Source organism: Anomaloglossus baeobatrachus, chromosome 5, assembly GCF_048569485.1.
Source record: "Anomaloglossus baeobatrachus isolate aAnoBae1 chromosome 5, aAnoBae1.hap1, whole genome shotgun sequence".
In the NCBI taxonomy this organism is placed as follows: Eukaryota; Metazoa; Chordata; class Amphibia; order Anura; family Aromobatidae; genus Anomaloglossus; species Anomaloglossus baeobatrachus.
The window spans coordinates 187,113,299-187,131,195 of record NC_134357.1 but is presented as its reverse complement, the minus strand read 5'-3'; the positions used below and the strand labels follow the sequence as shown (position 1 = coordinate 187,131,195).

Genomic DNA, 17,897 nt, shown 5'->3' with positions numbered 1-17,897 from the left:
GGAGCATCACATGGAAATGGACAGCATGTGACTTAAATATGAGTGTCTGAGCAAAGGGTCTGAATACTTATGACCATACAATATTTCATTTTTTTTCTTGTTTAATAAATTTGCAAAAATTTCTACATTTGTTTTTTTTCTGTCAAGATGGGGTGCAAAGTGTACATTAATGAGAAAAAAATGAACTTTTTTGAATTTACCAAATGGCTGCAATGAAACAGAGTGAAAAGTTTAAATGGGTCTACTTTCCGTACCCACTGTACATAATAAAGAGCTGCCATACCTAAATTCTTAAGCTTTGTTCCTATGATGAGCTTTTGCTGAGTGTTGATGTTGCAGAATTTCCTCACCTATTATGTAAATTAGGTGTTGCATTTTTTTCATTGCGTTTTTTAAACTTCGTTCTTTTTGCCTGTGTTTGGTACGTTATGCTTTAAAGCTGCTTCGGTATTTATAACTTCTTGGTATTTGGTTTTAATAAAACTTCATTGTCATTCTTAGGTGCGGACTACATGCGATTTTGATGTTTTTTACCTGTGGATTTTCCGCATCTAATGCAAGTCTATATTGAAAATTTGCACAGAAAACTCAGCGTACCCGCTAGAGAAATTGCCATGCAGTGAATTTGAAAACCACTCTGCAGTTCAGTTTACACAGTGTAAATATGAAGCCCAGTGGACATGAGATTTCTATTAATCCCGTCCACTTTAGGCCTCTTTCACACGTCCCTGAAAATCACGCACGTTTTTCACGGACGTGTCAGAGGTGCGTATTGTCCTCGGTGAGCTGTATGCATGGCACACGTGTGTTCTCCGTGTGTTATCAGTGATAACACACGGAGAACAGGAACTTTCTGCTCACCTGTCCCTGGCGTCGTTGTCTGTGGTGCTGATTTTCGGTCTCCGGTCCTGCCGACTCCCCGCTGCTGCTGCTTCCGGCCGCAGTGAAGTGAATATTCAATGAGCATAATGAGCGGCGGTCGGCAGCAAGTGACAGCAGCGGCAGAGACAGGATGGCAGGAGAAGGTGAGTAATGTTATTTTTCTCGCTGACACATGTCACACATGTCCGTGTGTATTACGTGTGACACGTTTGCATTCCGTGTGACACCCGTGATGCCGGAAAAAAAACGGACAGGTCGGCGTGAGAAACACACGGACACACGTAAGTACGTAATGGACACGTGTTCCGTTCGAAAATACTTACGTGTGTCCAAACCATTAGGAATATATAGGTCCACGTGTGTACGTGTCTCCGGTACGTGAGAAAACTGCCAAACACGTACCGGAGACACGTACGTGTGAAAGAGGCCTTACTGGAACTGTAAAACGCTGCGTTTCTGACTTTGTCAAAACACGCAGCGTCAAAAACTCACCAAAAGCTCATCGTAGGAAAGTAGCCTATACTCCAATTAGCATGTGAAGGCTTTCAAATTAAAGCTTAGCGTCTGCGCTTGAAGCATGTATTGATTATGTAACTGCATCTGGAATATGTTTTGGCCAACAGATAAAATGCGAAAACTGTCTTTCCTAATATTTCTGGACCTAATATTTCTGGACCTATCTGTATATATTAGAAGAAAAAAATTATTTTCTTACGTTACTTATGAGAATACTGTAGATGGCAATGCAAATTCATCTAATGTAAACTGTCATATTTCATATATATTTTCATTTAAAAGGAGTGTCACCAGGTTATTGCCACCTAATCTGAGAGCAGCATAATTTAGAGGCAGAGATCCTGATTCCAACGGTGTGTCACTTACTGGGCTGCTTAGTGTAGTTTTGATAAAATCACTGTTTAATCAGCAGTAGATTATCAATACAGGACTATTTGGCGTGCTGTCAGGTAGTCCAGCATATTCATGAGCTCTGTATAACTGCTAGATCTGCAGCAGAGAAAACATTGATTTTATCAAAATGACAGCAAACAGCTCAGTTAAGTGACACATCGCTGGAATCAGGATCTCTGCCCCAATATTATGCTGCTCTCAGATGAGGTAGCTAAAACCTGGTGACAGATTCCCTTTAATATTCATTAATAAAAAGCACATATATGCACTTGATAACTATTTACACAGCACAATCTGTCTGGCAGCAGCTCTCATAGACAACACAGAAGAGCTCGGGTGATTTTTTTGGGAGATATTTAAAGTATGTAAGGAGGCTTTGCTTGAAGCTAAAGCCATATTCTCTATATGAATGCTACAGTATGCCACAAAAGTGAGTACACCCCTTACATTTTTGTAAATATTTTATTATATACTAGCTGTAGTACCTGGGCGTTGCCCGGGATAGTAACTGTCTCTCTGTCTCTCTCCCAGTCTGCCTGTCTGTCTGTCTGTCTTTCTGTATCTGTCTCTGTATGAGTCTCTCTGTCTGTCTCTATAGGCCCCTTTAGACACTGCAACATTGCTAGCAATATCGCTGTAACGTCACCGGTTTTGTGACGTAATAGCGACTTCCCCAGCGACATTGCAGTGTGTGACACGCAGGGCCGGCGTCAGCACGCGGCATACCCGGGCAAATGCCGGGGCCCTGGAGAGCTGGGGGGGCCCACTCGGCCTCGTCAGTTTTGCTGCCCCCGGGCCGAGTTCCGGGGACCGCAGTCCTTGGCACTGGAAACTGTGGCTGCCGGCCCTTTAAGGCTCGCAGACCACAGCGTTCACTGTCTGTGTTCTCCTGCATTGAGCATCATCTGTGGGCGGAGCTACCGCCCGGCGTCCTGCTTGGTTGCACAGATGGAGTCACAGTGCCAGCCGACCCCCAGCACATCGCTTCCCTCCAGCGCTGTGTGGGCCCATCTGCATCGTGACCTGATCAGTATGTGGGACATCACTCCCTCCCCGCCCCTCCCTGTCCCCCCCGTGCGTGTGTGGGCCCCCCAGAGCCGCGTGTGTGGCCCGCAGAGCCGCGTGTGTGGGCCCCGCAGAGCAAGGTGTGTGTTTGTATGTATGTATGTATGCATGCAGCAGAGCAGTATGCATGGCTGTTTATATGTATGTATGTATGTATGTATATATGCAGCAGAGCAGTATGCGTGTCTGTATGTATGTATGTATATATGCAGCAGAGCAGTATGCGTGTCTGTATGTATGTATATATGCAGCAGAGCAGTATGCGTGTCTGTATGTATGCATGCAGAGCAGTATGCGTGTCTGTATGTATGCATGCAGAGCAGTATGCGTGTCTGTATGTATGCATGCAGAGCAGTATGCGTGTCTGTATATATGCAGCAGAGCAGTATGCGTGTCTGTATGCATGCAGAGCAGTATGCGTGTCTGTATGTATGCATGTATGTATGCAGCAGAGCAGTATGCGTGTCTGTATGTATGTATGTATGTATGCATGCAGAGCAGTATGTGTGTGTCTGTCTATATGTATGTATGCAGCAGAGCAGTATGTGTGTGTCTATATGTATGCATGCAGCAGAGCAGTGTATGTGTGTCTGTCTGTATGTATATATGCAGTAGAGCAGTGTGTGTGTGTGTGTGTCTGTCTATATGTATGTATGCAGCAGAGCAGTGTGTGTGTGTATGTATGTATGCATGCATGCAGCAGAGCAGTATGTGTGTGTCTGTCTATATGTATGTATGCATGCAGAGCAGTATGTGTGTGTCTATATGTAAGTATGTATGTATGTAGCAGAGCAGTATGTGTGTGTCTGTCTATGTATGTATGCAGCATAGCAGTTTGTGTCTCTATGTATGCATGTATGATGTGTATCTATGTATGTCAGTGTATATGACTGTATAGATTTGTCTGTTTATATGTATTTTTGTGAGTTTGTCTTTAAATATGTATATGTACGTGTATGTATCTGTGTATGTGTGTGTGTCTGCGTGTTTATGGGGCCCACTGGGACTCTTCCGCCCGGGGCCCACAAAAACCTGGAGCCGGCCCTGGTGACACGCATCAGCGACCTGGCCCCCGCTATGAGGTAGCTGATCGCTACAAGTCGTTCAGGACCATTCTTTGGTCCTTTGTTTTCCGCTGCGCAGCATGTATCGGTGTGTTTGACACCGTTACAACGACATCGTTAGCGACCCAGCACATAGGCGAGCTAGCGTTCCCATTCCAGCGAGGTCGTTCTGCAGGTCCGTATCGCTGCTGCGTTGTTGGCCAGATCTGCCTGTTTGACAGCTCACCAGCGACTGTTAGAGACATTCCAGCGATCCCGGCCAGGTCGAGATCACTGGTGGGATCACTAGAAAGTCTGAGTGTGTAAAGGGGCTTTATCTCTGTCTGTCTGTTTCTTTCCCCATCTGTCTGTCTCTCTCTGTTTCTTTTCCTGTCTGTCTGTCTGTCTCTCTCTATCTGTCTCCCTACCGACATCTTACCTCACACATAAGCTTCTTATACTAACAGTTTATTTTGTTCCTATATCAACCACTGACAGTTGGTATTAATAGCCTGTAGCTCCCACCTCCATTAAGTTTAATGGAGGCAAGTTTTTTGGAGAGTAACTGTAAAGTGCAGGGTTAAATTTTCCCATCAAAACATAGTCTATGATGTTCCCTGAGTCACATGGAGTGTCTGTGCAAAATTTCATGATTGTAAATGCGACGGTGCGGATTCCTTTAGCTAGCGGACGGACACACACACACACACACACACACACACACACACACACACACACACACACACACACACACACACACACACACATATACATACATACATACATACACTCTGTTTTATATATTAGATTTTCACAGGACAACACTGAAGATCTGACACTGTGATACAATGTAAAGTAGTCAGTGCACAGGCTGTATAGTGTAAATTTGGTGTATCCTCCAAATAGCTCAACACACAGTCATTAATGTCTAAACCTCTGCCAACAAAAATGAGTACACCCCTAAGTGAAAGTGGCCAAATTTACAGTTATACAAGCTGTACACTGACAATTTTACATTGTATTAGTGTCATATCGTTAGTGTTGTTCTGTGAAAAGATATAATAAAATATTTACAAAAATGTAAGGGGTGCACTCACTTTTTTGACATACTGTATGTATTTTGCTACAAAACTGGGTCAGATGCTGTAAGATGCACAGGTAATTGTATGAAATATCTGTATAATAGTGTTGTGCATTGTCATTTGTTAGGGTACCGTCACACTTTAGCGATGCAGCAGCGATGACACCAGCGATCTGACCTGGTTAGGATCGCTGCTGCGTCGCTACATGGTCGCTGGTGAGCTGTCAAACAGGCAGATCTCACCAGTGACCAGCCCCCAGCCAGCAGTGACGTGCAAGCGACGCTGCGCTTGCAGGGAGCCGGCGTCTGGAAGCTGCGGACACTGGTAACTAAGGTAAACATTGGGTATGGTTACCCGATGTTTACCTTAGTTACCAGCGCACACCGCTTAGCTTAGCGTGTGCAGGGAGCAGGAGCCGGCACTGGCAGCGTGAGAGCTGCGGAGGCTGGTAACGAAGGTAAGGCGGGCTTTGCACGTTGCGACATCGCAAGCCGATGCTGCGATATCGCACGCGATAGTCCCCGCCCCCGTCGCAGGTACGATATCTTGTGATAGCTGGCGTAGCGAACATTATTGCTACGCCAGCTTCACATGCACTCACCTGCCCTGCGACCGTCGCTCTGGCCGGCGACCCGCCTCCTTCCTAAGGGGGCGGGTCGTGCGGCGTCATAGCGACGTCACACGGCAGGCGCCCAATAGCGGCGGAGGGGCGGAGCTGAGCAGGATGTAAACATCCCGCCCACCTCCTTCCTTCCGCATAGCCGCCGGCAGCAGGTCGCTCCTGCGGCGTTATACACAGCGATGTGTGCAGCCGCAGGAGCGAGGAACTACATCGTACCTGTCGCTGCAGCATAATTATGAAAAAGTCGGAGCCTGCAACGATGATACGATAACAACGCTTCTGCGCTTGTTAATCGGATCATCTAGCATTTACACACTACGATCTCGAAAGTGACACCGGAAGTGCGTCACTTTCGATTTGACCCCACCGACATCGCATGTGCGATGTTGCAACGTGCAAAGCCGCCCTAAATATCGGGTAACCACCTTGGTTACCCGATGTTTACCTTGGTTATAGCTTACCGCAGGCTGTCAGACGCCGGCTCCTGCTCCCTGCACATTAAGGATTGTTGCTCTCTCGCTGTCACAGACAGCGATGTGTGATTATCAGCGGGAGAGCAACAATAAAAAAACGAACCAAGGCTGTGTGGAACGAGCAGCGATCTCACAGCAGGGGCCAGATCGCTGCTCAGTGTTAAGGCCCCTATACACACTGAAACTTTCTAGCGATCCCACCAGCGATCCCAACCTGGCCGGGATCGCTACAAAGTCTCTGGTGAGCTGTCAAACAGGCAAACCTGGCCAACGACGCAACAGCGATCCGGACCTGCAGAGCGACCTAGCTAGTCATTGGGGATGTTGTAAAGCAGCTTTTTGAAAGGGAAGTCGCTGTAAAGTCCCCTTTACACACTAAAACTTTGCTGCACAGCGGGAAACAAAGGACCAAAGAATGGTCCTGAACGATTTGTAGCGATCACAACTTCACAGCAGGGGCCAGGTCGCTGATGTGTTTCACACACTGCAATGTCGCTGGGGAGGTCGCTATAACGTCACAAAACCGGTGACGTTACAGCGATGTCGTTTGCGATGTTGCAGTGTGTAAAGCCACCTTTACACACAGCGAGATCGCTGATGAGGTCACTGGTACGTCACAAAAAACGTGACTCAGCAGCGATCTCAGTAGCGATCTCGGAGGCCATTAGAAGTGTAGGTGGGTGACTTGCATTACAAAGGCCCGGTATCACCTTGTGTTTGCAGTGTTGTGCTATCAGCTGGCCAGTATGGCTCCACCAAAGAGGACTGAATGAGGAGTGCAAACAAAGGAAAATCTGGATGTTGTACAAGGCACTGACCTCGGGATGATAAGACACCTTGATTCTTTGTCTGTGTAATGGACTGGATGAATAGAGGTTTATGGAAGACAATTCTTTTTTTTTTATAAGGTGAGACAGAGTGTCTCCAGGTTGGAGGGGGAAGTGCACAGCTGGAGACCCAAAAGGGTATAAAAGACCCAAGTCACAAGGTCACAAGGAAGGGTAGTCCAGGGGCTATACCTGGAGAAAAGAAAAGGCATCTCTAGGGGCAAGCTGACTCCAGGAACTTGGATCAAGCCTGGTAACTAGATCCATGGTTCTTCATTATTACATTGTTGTTTTCTCTTGGTTCTTAGGCCTGATGTTTCTTTGGGTTTGCTTTTCTCTTAGTATTGGTGTGTTATTTTAGATTTGGGGTGTTACCTGGTGTTTTTCATCATATATTTTATCTTGGGTGTTGGGGTAATTTTTCATAGACTATTGTGTAATGTCTCATGGGTGTAGTTATTGTTGGTATCATCACGTACTCTCTCAGTATAGCATTGCGTTATTTTTCTGTATGTCCATTGTGTTCTTTGTTTGTTTTATCCATGTCGGGCAGGGTTCTTGTAGACCTGACTAGCTCCATTTGCTCATGGATACAGGCGCTGCATTCTACTGATCTGTGATCTGGTCCGGATTCCAGAATACTACCTTCATGCTTCGTTTTCTTTCATTTGTATGTGGCTTGGAATGAGGGAACCAAAGCACATGAAAAGGGTTAAGTCTCCCAGCCCTGGTCTTTGTGGTCATGGTCTGTGTGCTGGAAGAAATGCTTCACACAGCACTTTTCTTACTTTACTGTAGAGTTAAATTACAGAAACAGAAGCCACTGCTGTGATCCAGGCCAGAGTTATCTCCTCCTGCTCCACAGCACTAATGAGCCGCTCATTGTACAGAGGGAGTCCTAGCAAAGAAGGTAAATGGGATGGACGCTATTAAATGTGCCACCTGTGGCTGCGTAGCCTTGTGTGTGAGGTCACGGATGACCCCTCATGTGATCGCTCTTGTTAATTTGGGGTAATGAGCAGCAGTGCTTAGGAAAGTCTGCCATTCATGAGTCAGATTCTGTCTTCATGGGATTCAAAAGTCTGATGTGCGTTAGCGTGTGTTGCAATCCGCTTGGTTATCACTGAGTTAATCTTTACTTGGGCTCGGTAAGCATTGCAATACGGTAGATGGTTTGCAAGTTTTTGGTGCAAAGGTTGTTTTAGTCTGTATGCAATGTCCATGTAGGCAGGGGCTCTAGTAACAGGCTTTAGTGTATTGACTGGTCCTCTCATTCCCATATGGAAACCTCATAAAAAGAAGTCCGCTCACCCTTTCCACCTTCCTGTGAGGACTACTGGGATCCGCACAGAAAGGCCTGGGTCTGGGCCAGTTTGCTAATGTGATGGAACAAGAAAAATTCCGGTGATGAAGAACAGACAGACAGACAAAGAGATAGAGAGACAGAGAGATGACAGACATTATAATTACATTTCTATCTATTTGTTTTGTGGTTTTTGTGTGCAGAATACATTTTTGTTAATACATTCTATGTTAACAGCCGTTATTAACCCGGGCGAAGCCGGGTAGTACAGCTAGTCTTTAATAAATCCCAACCATGTGTGTCCAATGATTAAGGCCAAGTCACTGGCATTGCCGAAACGTGTAGGTTTTAAGGGGTGCACCACGGCAACGTGCCTGTATTTTTATTCTACCACTGTCTCTTTGGATTGCTTTAACGTTGGGATGTATTAAAGTCGATGATTTCTACATCTTCAGTACTGGTTCTCCTTCATCGCAGGAGTTTTTCTTGTTCCTTCTCATGCCACGTTCTGCACAGCTCTGTTCCATGCCGTGTTATGTTCCCTAATCGATGGAGAACAATGTATACAGGGGAGGGTAACACCATAATGCAGACTGCGCTCAACCCTGCTATAACTTTTATATGTCCGTTTATTTGATGAAACCTACCAAGATAGAGCTAAAAGAAAAAGGTGTATATGTGTCTAAGCATGACACTCGTACACAACAAATCCGTGGCTGTGCATAGGACACTGGTCAGTGTCCCACACTATCTCCTACTCTGTGGCTGCATCAGCTGTGACGCCTCCTGAATGACAGTAATTATCTGCTGAGCAGCGCATCTAATTTTCTTATGTCAGATATTTGGGTGCCTGATGAAAAGATCTAAGCAGTCTCCAAAGCTTGCTTTGTAACATCACTTATTTTTATTTTTGTTAGTCATTAAGAAGTATCATAAATGAAAGATTATTAATTTGTTTCTCCACCTGAGAGCAATTAATCTTTCTACTGTGATCTGAGCACTGCAGCCACAATGTAATGACTGCTCCACTCAGAGCTCTGTAAAGATTGTTGAACAGCGCAGAGGCATCTAAGGGTGCTTTCACACCGCATTCCCATTCAGTGGTCCTGTTGGGGCTTCCGTCCGAACCCCACGCAACTGGGAATTCAGACATATGGGGCCATTGACTATAATGGTGCAGATGTTGTCAATATGTGCTCGGTCTTACACAATTTTCGGGGGGTATACGCTTACTGGAGGCTGACTCCCACACACAGTCTACTACGTTGGTGTGGGAGAACATAAACTGGGCTTCATTGCACGTGACCAGGAAGACAGAACATCACGTTCATGCGTGAGATCTTCATGTATCGGATCGTAATGTCATTGATGTGCTGATGTAAGTCACTGCGGATTCGTGAACACCTGTGGACTAGATCAAGTCAATTTATAGTGCAGGGGAGACTTAAGGCCCCGTCACACTAAGCAACATCGCTAGCAACATCGCTGCTAACGAACAACTTTTGTGACGTTGCTAGCGATGTTGCTGTGTGTGACATCCAGCAACAACCTGGCCCCTGCTGTGAGGTCGTTGGTTGTTGCTGAATGTCCTGGGCCATTTTTTAGTTGTTGCTGTCCTGCTGTGAAGCACAGATCGCTGTGTGTGACAGCGAGACAGCAACAACTAATGTGCAGGCAGCAGGAGCCGGCTTCTGCTGAGGCTGGTAACCAATGTAAACATCGGGTAACCAAGAAGCCCTGTCCTTGGTTACCCGATATTTACCTTTGATACCAGCCTCCTCCGCTCTCACTGCCTGTGCTGCCGGCTCCTGCTCTGTGCACATTTAGCTGCAGCACACATCAGGCAATTAACCCGATGTGTGCTGTAACTAGGAGAGCAAGGAGCCAGCGCTCAGTGTGCGCTGCTCCCTGCTCTGTGCACATTTAGCTGCAGCACACATCGGGTTAATTAACCTGATGTGTGCTGTAACTAGGAGACTGGGGGCTGGTCACTGGTTGCTGGTGAGCTCACCAGCAACTCGTGTAGCCACGCTCCAGCGATCCCTGCCAGGTCAGGTTGCTGGTGGGATCGCTGGAGCGTCGCAGTGTGACAGCTCACCAGCAACCTCCTAGCAACTTACCAGCGATCCCTATCGTTGTTGGGATCGCTGGTAAGTTGCTTAGTGTGACTGGACCTTTAAAACATTTTTAGTACATGTAGTTTGTTTTAATGCAATAATAGGCTTATGTAAAGTTGCGGTGGTAGTATAGGAGGGTAGAGGAGATGACTTCTAAAGGTAATCTGCCAGCAGGTTTTTGCTATGTAATTTGAGGACAGCAGTAGATGGAGGCCGAGTCACTAAATTCATCTTTTTGTCATTTCTTGTATGAAAACAGCACAAAGCCAAATAAGTGTTTTATCACCAGGAGATTATCGCTGCTAGATTATACCTCAGCACTTGCTAGACCCACCATGTCCCCTCCTCTGATTAGCAGCTTACTGTTAATATACAATGTACACAGAGAGCTGTGGTGTGGATGGGGTTAGTTTTCTGAGCTCTGACAGATTTCCTATAACATAGGTCGTTTTAGTAATACTGATGCTTTTAGAGAATACTTCCTTTTATGCCTCAATATACCATCCTGGGTACAGTACCCTCTCCTTCCCTAGCATGCTGTATAAGGCCACATCCCCGTAATTTTTGGCCAGTTTTTGACAGTACTTGTTTTCGCTGTGTAACAAATGGAGCGTCTTACAGTTCCAAAGTGGATTGGATTTCTAGAAATCTCATGTTGGCTGTGCTTCACTACGTCAACTGATATGTGGTGCAATTTAGAAATCCACATCATGTGACTTATGAGTTTGCTTTTTATGAGCAGATTGTCCCCATAGAATTGCATTAGATGCAGAAATCCACAGATAAAATAAAATAACGCATATACGGGAACGCACTTAAAACACTTGTAATCCTCGCATGACTGTATCAATAAAGGTTTGGCAAAGCCAAATACAAGGAAGCATCAAACACAAAGCGGTTTTATTTAAAGCATGACATACCAAAAAATAACAAAAAAGTGTGGTGTTCAAAAAAAAAGCGCAATAAAAACGCATGTAAAAAAAACACTAAAAGCCACATGTGTAATAATTTACCGAATAGGTGCAGAAAATCTGCAGTATCAAACTTGCAAAATACTCATAGTGGGAATGTAGCTCGCTGATATGCTAAGTATGTGTCAGGACTGAATGGGTTAAACCATTGGATGTTGCCCCTCTGCTTCCACTCATTAGATTTCCAGTGCCTATTCTCTACCTCAGCCAGCGTATCTCCTGGACTAATGGCCACTCCAGAACGGCTATGTCATACTTTCCTTTTTTATCCCACAGGGAGGCGTAATCCATCTCTGACTTCCTTGGGTTCTGGGGTTCTTTCCTCAGACTCCCACCCTTCCCTGTACGGGGAGGCCAGTAATTGAGAACAGATGGCGCTGCTCCTTTATGCTAGACATCCCTGGCCACGTATCTGTGCATCCTCTCACAATGGCAGAGGGTTACGTGTGAATGCTGAGTCACCAGCCGTCTTGTTGTTTGGAATCTCCTAGGAGCCATTCAATGTTCTTACAGCTTTTTGATTGGAACGTGTTATAGGCCTAAGGCATTCAGGGTCTCAAGTACAAAGCGATTCGGGTGGGATATGTCGGGGGGGGGGGGGCTTTATGGCTTTTTAGCATAAATGTAGTTTACACTTTTGGCCACAGCTGCCGGAGACATTTGATGTGGCTGTCGATGTAAGGCCTAAGACACACTGCATGCCAATCGGAGCGAGTGGAGTGCGTTAAAACATCGCATTCTACTCGGACCAATATTACTCTTCGTGCCCGCTCCCATGAGCGATTATTTTCTCAGCCCTAATCGGACCGAGAAAACAATCGCAGCATGCTGCGGGTGTAATGCGATCCAGGTTTCTCTCGCACCCATTCAAGTCTATTGGGCGAGAAAAAAATCGCACTGCACTCGCAGTACACCGGTGTCTCGCGAGTGCAGGGCAAGAATGGCAATAGCCAGCTACGGAGGGGAGAGGGAGATAAATCCCTCCCTCCCCCTCCTCAGCGCCGGCCCGCGCCCCCGCAGCTGAGGTCTGATTGGACCTCAGTCGCAGTGACACTCGCATGACAGTCTGCTCTCGCTGTGCTGCCAGTGTGAGCCGAGTAAAACAAGGAAGCCGCGGAGACACCATCACATGTTTCTCAACGCTGGCAGGTAACTAGCCAGGTCTTTCACCGGGAAGGAAAAACCACGGGAAGGGCAGTCTCCAGTCAAGGAAACCACCTATGCCAAAACATGGCATCCATCCACAGACAGCTGTTTCGGGGTATTTGCCCCTCATCAGTGTGGAGTAGGAAACTGGCTAGTGGGAGCAATGCCTAGTAGAAGACTATATAGGTAAGGATGGTTGACCTTAGGGAGATCAACATCCAGCACCGCGGAGCGACTAGCCAGGTCTTTCACCGAAACAGCTGTCTGTGGATGGATGCCATGTTTTGGCATAGGTGGTTTCCTTGACTGGAGACTGCCCTTCCCGTGGTTTTTCCTTCCCGGTGAAAGACCTGGCTAGTTAACTGCCAGCGTTGGGAAACATGTGATGGTATCTCCGCGGCTTCCTTGTTTTGCATATTTCCCAGGGGGCATTGCTCTAGAATCACTGCGTTGAGAAAACACGTGTTGGTGCTCCGCGGTGCTGGATGTTGATCTCCCTAAGGTCAACCATCCATACCTATATAGTGTGAGCCGAGTGTTATGCGAGGATCGCAGTAGATCCCCGTGTGGCCCCGGCCTTAGGGTTCGGTTCCACTTGCGCTTTGCACAGATGAGTGCAATCCGATAAAACATTGGACTGCACTCACACCAGTGTAAAACTATGGGGCAGTGTCCATCTGTGATTGATTTTCTCATGCTATATCAGCCTGAGAACTTAGCATGGTGTGTTTGGCAGATATTCTCGGCTCACGCACCCCCATACAAGTCTATGGGAGCGTGTGAAACATCCCACTGCACTCGCATGTCATCCGACCACAGTGCGATGTATGCAGAGACAGACAACGGAGGAGGTGGGAGAAAGTGCTACCCTCCCTCTTCTCCGCAGCTGTGATCCGATCACAAGATCGCATCACAATTGCATGACCCTTGGCTGACTTTCGCAGCAGAGGATCATTAGTGTATCGCTTCCGATGCTCTCACATCGAAAGCTATGAGCAAGGGGAACTCGTACCCTTACATGAAGTATACACTGCGATCTGACAAGGGCAGGCACAATGAGTTCAGCATGGCCGTCGACGGAGTATACAGACTTCTTTTTTCAGCATTCTCAATATGGACATGACTTACTGATGACACTGCTATGGCAGCTACTGCGCGTCTATAAATATTGACATGTCTCATCGGCACAGGGAGATTTACTGTGAATAATGAACTTTTCTCACCAAATAACTGGAAGATGCATCACTTGATGTTTTTTAGACATTTATCACCATAGGGAGGAGTTTTTACTGGAAGAAATGAGACCTTATATGCCATGTGCATACTAATGAGCCATAATTGTGGTGAAAATGTCTGGCACATTTCTTCTTTTTGTAAACATTCTGCCTATGATCTCGACAAGATATTCCTCCTCCCCTCACCTCAATCACAGGGCCAGGTGGCACAGTGGCAAAACATGAAGCTTTTGTGATCCCTTTCACCCCCAGACATTTTTCATTTTTCGTTTTTTTTTTTTCTTATATAATATTATATTTCTCATAACTTTTTATTTTTCCATCAATCTTGCCATATGAGGACGAGTTGTACTTTGAATGAAACCATTAGGTGTACGAAATAGTGTACTGGAAAACAGGGTAAAAAACTCCCAAGTGCGGTGAAATTGCAAAAAAAGTGCAATTGTACGATTATTTTGGGGTCTTTTATTTACCATGTTCACTATATATTTAGTGTCATGTAAGTATGATGCCTCACGTTAGTGCGAGTTCATAGATACCAAACCTGTATACTTTTACTTTCATCTAAGGCAGGCGTCTCAAACTCAGCTGGGGGTGAGCCGCACATAGAAAAAAAAGCTGAGAGGGTCCGCATTCCTTGCAGGACAAAGTGACATTTTTAAAGATTCTATGTTTTTTTTTCTATACACCTTTTGGATCATTATTTTGAACATTTTTTGCTTGATTATAACAAACCTGCACCTTTTTGTGTGTATATATAATATACAATATATATATAGATAGAACGATAGAGCGATGCAGGTTTGTTGTTATAATCAAGCAAAAAATGTTCAAAATAATGATCCAAAGGTGTATAGAAAAAATAGAAAAAAAACATAGAATCTTTAAAAGTGTCACTTTGTCCTGCAAGGAATGCGGACCCTCTCAGGTTTATATATGTATATATATATATCTCATTTTTAATGGCAAAACATGTCATGCTTTATTTTGAATATTTATTTTTTTTACATTTTATCCCCTTCTTCTAATATTGTACAATTAGCAGCATCATACAGTCATCTTAGCCAACATCTTGTAGTAATATCTCCCATCCCGTACTAATGTCCCCCTTCTGTCTTGTATAATATGCACATCCTTGTGTCCTGTAGTTATGTCCCCCATACTGTAGCAATGTCCCCATGCTTGTGCCCTGTAGTAATGTCCCCATCCTGTCTCCTGTAGTAATGTCTCCCATCCTTGTGCCCTATAGTAATGTGCACCTTCCTTGTACCTTGAGTAATGTGCCCATTTGTGTGCCCTGTAGTAATGTCTCCCATCCTTGTGCCCTGTAGTATTGTGCCCATCCTTGTGGTATTGTCCATACTTGTGCCCTGTAGTATTCTGCCCATCCTTGTAGTATTGTGCCCATCCTTGTAGTATTGTCTATCCTTGTGCCTTGTAGTACTGGGTCCATCCTTATGCTCATCCTTGTAGTATTGTGCCCATCCTTGTAGTATTGTGCCCATCCTTGTAGTATTGTGCCCATCCTTGTAGTATTGTGCCCACCCGTGTAGTATTCTGCCCATTCTTGTACCCTCATCATCGTCCCGTATTACCTATTATGCCGCTCTTCACAGACGCCAAAAAAAAATATTCTTCTCACCTTTCCTCCCGTTCCCTCAGGGCTGCGTGCTGATCAGTGTTTGCAGCGTTTTGGAGGCAGCATGTTTCAGCTGCGTCCAGAGTGCTGGGTTGTACAGTATAAGCAGAGTGGATGGGATTTCTAGAAATCCCATCCACTGTGAATGTGCAGCCCGCAGCAAACACTGACCTGCGATGCGGCTTTCAGAGTTGCAAGTGTCCTCCGTGCTGAGAATACAACGAGGAGACCGCAGCGTCCCGAACCCAGATCATGAGCAGCTGCGAGCTCCTGTATTCTCCTGTGGAGACTCACGGCCCCGCAGTCAGGAACGCGCCGCGTCCAGGAGGACACAGCGAGTCCTGATCATGGGCACATACATATCTGCTGTTTGCGGCCTGCAAAGTGCAAACCCCATGACTATCGCAGTTCTATGCTGGGAGCCGGCAGGTACAGTTGAATTATATGCAGTGCCATGCAGAGGAGCTCTGAGTACTAAAACAATGGCCAATCAGATGCAAGGAGGTGACCTCATACAGCGACATCACCTCCTTGCATCTGATTGGCCGCGTCATCCATTGGTGTAGTGCAGACAGCTGCTCTGCGCGGCACCGCAAATGATTCAACTGTACTGTGCCTGCCGACGCCGGCTCCCGGCATAGAGCTGCGATCATCACTGGGTCTGCGGGCTGCAAAAAGCAGCCTCAGGGGCTGCATGCGGCCTGCGAGCCACGTGTTTGAGACAGCTGATCTAAGGGCTAAAAAAAATTCTAAAATTTGTCCAAAAAAAGAATTACGCTTTTGTCGCCATTTTCCGATACCCATAGCATTTTTATTTTTCAGGATCTGGGACTCGGTGATGGCTTATTTTTTGCGTCTTAAAGGGGTTATCCGGCTTCTTTGACATTTTTTTTTTTTATTTCCCTATTGGGCTACATTGGGGCAGGTAAGTAGATAGAGACCACTTACCTGCCCTGCTGTCAGCCCCTCTCCCCCGGCTCAGAGCGGTCATGTGACCGCTCCTGCCGCGATTTTGCTGCTTCCAGTCATTTCATGTCAACATGGGCAGGGCCATGTTGACATGCAAATGTGGAAACAGCATGTCGCCTCCCTGCTGGGTGTCTCCAGTGTGATGAGCCCCGCCCCCTTCCCTGCACCCTCCCACACATTCCCCCGCACCTCTTTTACTCTCCAGTAACCTCCCCCTGCACTGCTGTGGGATCCGTGAGCTGGGGGCGGGGCCTGGCGGCAGCTGCCATGATGTCAGCTCCAGCACCGGGCCCCCTGCTCAGGATCACACATTCAAATGTACCGGCATCACAGATCACCGATGCCGGTACATTTGAAAGTGCTGATGAGAAGGAGCGCAGCGCTGCTTCTCATCACTATCCCTCCCGCTGTCTGTGCTCTCTTCAGCACAGCGGTGACGTCACTACTGTGCTGAAGAGAGCGTCACTACTGTGCTGATATGTCCAGAGCACAGACAGCGCGCGAACGTGCAGGAGCGGCGGGGACCGAGGAAGGGTGAGTATGTATTCCACATGTGTTCCCGATGGGGATGGGGATGGGGGGTTGCAGAGCCATAAGTGTGCGTGTGCAGAGCCATGTGTGTGCGTGTGCGGTGCAGAGCCATATGTGTGCGTGTGCAGAGCCATGCGTGTGCGGTGCAGAGCCATATGTGTGTGTGTGCGGTACAGAGCCATATGTGTGCGTGTGAGGTGCAGAGCCATATGTGTGCGTGTGCAGAGCCATATGTGTGCGTGTGCAGAGCCATGTGTGTGCGGTGCAGAGCCCGATGTGGGGCTGTTATTTGCAATGCTGTAGTGATAACAGGTCAGGTGCTGGGGAAGAATACTGACAGGGAATGTGTGTGCAGGGGGCGGGCAGGGGTCGAGGCTGGACACTGGTGTGGGTGGTGACAGCTCTGACTGAGGTTCAGCACAGGAAGTGGTCATGTTTGCTGGAGCTGAATGTAAACAAGGTGCTGCAGAGAATAAAGGGATAATTCAAGAGGAACAAAAGTTAGAAAACAAAAAATAACAATGTATGTGTGATTTATATGACAATACAGCACAGATAAACTCAAACATTTTTGTTAAGCTAATGTCGGACAACTCCTTTAAGCTGACGTTTTTAATCATACCATTTATGCATAGATGCAACATTTTGGTTGCTTGGTATTGCATTTTAATGCATTCTTGTGATGACCAAAAAACGTAGTTTTGGCATTTGGAAGTTTTTTCTCGCTACGTTGTGTACCGATCAGATTAATTGATTTTACATTTTCAATGGGACAAAAGGGGGTGATTTGAACTTTTTTTATTTTACTAGTCCTCCTAGGAGACTTAATGCCTGCACAGTCCAATTGCCTGTGCATTTCTACTGATCACTGCCTCCTTGCTGCCCATACTGTTTTCTTAAATTACCCCTTCTCGCTCCCCTTACTATGTCTGTATACATGACCCACACGCCTTCCCCACATACTTGTTCCGGTGCCAACCCATTAGTTGTGTTGATCAGAGCGAAGCTGCAGCATCGCCTTGATCAGCGAAAATGCACTGTTCCTGTGAGTGCTGACACACTGTTGGCTCTCACAGGAAATAT

The 17,897-nt window shown here is 46.4% G+C and overlaps 1 protein-coding gene across 2 annotated transcripts in view; it reads left to right on the top strand.

The window, feature by feature from the left end:
* CSGALNACT2 (chondroitin sulfate N-acetylgalactosaminyltransferase 2) overlaps window positions 1-17,897 on the top strand; it is a 135,125-nt gene that overhangs the window by 43,233 nt on the left and 73,995 nt on the right. The window contains exon 1 of one of the 2 annotated variants that reach the window (XM_075347313.1): window positions 7,729-7,813. The exons of the other annotated variant lie outside the window; for it this stretch is intronic. The gene's annotated coding sequence lies outside the window, so the exon portion shown is untranslated. Of the gene's footprint in view, window positions 1-7,728; window positions 7,814-17,897 lie in introns of those variants that run through there. 2 annotated transcript variants of the gene reach the window in all.